Here is a 2,500-nt window from a genome sequence, read left to right on the forward strand (position 1 = left end):
GCGTTGCCATAGTGAAGAGGTTTATGAGGAAAAGGACAGTGTTCTGGTTGTCGTGGGGAAGGAGGATTCCAGGCCTGATCAGCATTGACTGGACCACTGTTTTCAAGCCTTTACCAAGACAACCTGATTATCACCCAGCAAACTCACAACAGCACCTCACACCAGCCAAACACACAAGCCTTTAACAACACAACCTGATTATCAGCCAGCAAACTCACAACAGCACCTCACACCAGCCAAACACACAAGCCTTTAACAACACAACCTGATTATCAGCCAGCAAACACACAACAGCACCTCACACCAGCCAAACACACAAGCCTTTAACAACACAACCTGATTATCAGCCAGCAAACACACAACAGCACCTCACACCAGCCAAACACACAAGCCTTTAACAACACAACCTGATTATCAGCCAGCAAACTCACAACAGCACCTCACACCAGGCAAACACACAAGCCTTTAACAACACAACCTGATTATCAGCCAGCAAACACACAACAGCACCTCACACCAGCCAAACACACAAGCCTTTAACAACACAACCTGATTATCAGCCAGCAAACTCACAACAGCACCTCACACCAGCCAAACACACAAGCCTTTAACAACACAACCTGATTATCAGCCAGCAAACACACAACAGCACCTCACACCAGCCAAACACACAAGCCTTTAACAACACAACCTGATTATCAGCCAGCAAACACACAACAGCACCTCACACCAGCCAAACACACAAGCCTTTAACAACACAACCTGATTATCAGCCAGCAAACTCACAAGAAACATCAGGTGCTGTCCCACTCTCTGACCACAACACAGAGAGAGACACACACACGCACACACAGAGAGAGAGACACACACACACACACAGAGAGAGACACACACACACACAGAGAGAGACACACACACACACAGAGAGAGAGAGAGAGAGAGAGAGAGAAAACACTGTCTGACTGGTTTTTCATGGCACTTTAAGTGTTAAAAGATGTCTATATCTTCCATTGTGTACACTGATAAGGACACACAGTGGCGTTGGTGTTGGCATACTTAACGCTACTTAACCTAAATACATAACACTCTTACACACCCAACTTCAAAAAAACAAGAGGTGTGGAAGCTGTTTGAGCCCAGCGTGGTAGAACGCAGACAGCAGTCATTAGTCAGGCCTGCACCGTGCTCACGCAGACCATCAGCTGTGTTTGTGTTAAAGCACATAAACCCGCCATAACGGTAAAAAACCAAAACACATAAACCCGCCATAACGGTAAAAAACCAAAACACATAAACCCGCCATAACGGTAAAAAACCAAAACACATAAACCCGCCATAACGGTAAAAAACCAAAACAAAAAAGGGATACAAAGCAAAGCAAACCAAATGGAAAGAGATGAATATTTCCTTTGTTTTTAACATCTGCATACTGACCGCAGTGCTCACACACACACACACACACACACACACACACACACACACAGACACCTCAGAGTGATTCAGTGTGTGGTAACATGCAACACAACAACAGGAAACTGAGAGGGGAGATGAAAGCTATGTCAAATGTCTCTGTGCAGTCGGAAACACGACTGTCTGTCAGGGTAACGGGTGTGCACAAAGTCCGCTCTAAAAAAAAAAAGTCAATCAAAACAGACACACAGTTCTGCAGAGCACAGGACAGACAGACCCGCAGTCTGCTGTCTCACACACAGCTCTTCTCTCAGGAGTCTCCAAACCTCTACTGACCACCAGGGAAACAACACTGCATGGAAAAATACAAGCTGTTGAAAGACTGAACACACTGTTGAAAATGTGCATAACTTCATGGCAGAGTTTGACACCAAGTTCATAAAGAGATCAAATGACTCAAAGAGAAAACTCAAAGGGACGAGAAACAGACGAAGCAACTCCCTACAAGCTTCTGCCTGTAAAGTACAGAGAATGAACTAGACAGAGAAACAACACAGATCTCTCATTCACACAAACACTAAACACACACACACATACAGCAGCTCTCATTCACACAAACAGTAAACACACACACAACTCTCATTCACACAAACACTAAACACACACACACACACACAGAACTCTCATTCACACAAACATTAAACACACACACAGAACTCTCATTCATACAAACACTAAACACACACACACACACACACACACAGAACTCTCACTCACACAAACACTAAACACACACACAGAACTCTCATTCATACAATCACTAATCACACACACACAACTCTCATTCACACACACACTAAACACACACAGAACTCTCACTCACACACACACTAAACACACGTAGAACTCTCACTCACACAAACACTAAACACACACACAACTCTCACTCATACAAACACTAATCACACACACACAACTCTCATTCACACACACACTAAACACGCACAGAACTCTCACCCACACAAACACTAAACACACACACAACTCCCACTCACACACACACTAAGCACACGTAGAACTCTCACTCACA

At 44.3% G+C, this 2,500-nt stretch overlaps 1 protein-coding gene across 1 annotated transcript in view; it reads right to left on the bottom strand.

The window, feature by feature from the left end:
• tmem131l (transmembrane 131 like) overlaps positions 1-2,500 on the bottom strand; it is a 56,525-nt gene that overhangs the window by 29,009 nt on the left and 25,016 nt on the right. The gene's annotated exons all lie outside the window — the stretch shown is intronic.

The sequence above is a fragment of the Chanos chanos genome, chromosome 11 (genome assembly GCF_902362185.1).
Source record: "Chanos chanos chromosome 11, fChaCha1.1, whole genome shotgun sequence".
NCBI classification, from domain to species: domain Eukaryota; kingdom Metazoa; phylum Chordata; class Actinopteri; order Gonorynchiformes; family Chanidae; genus Chanos; species Chanos chanos.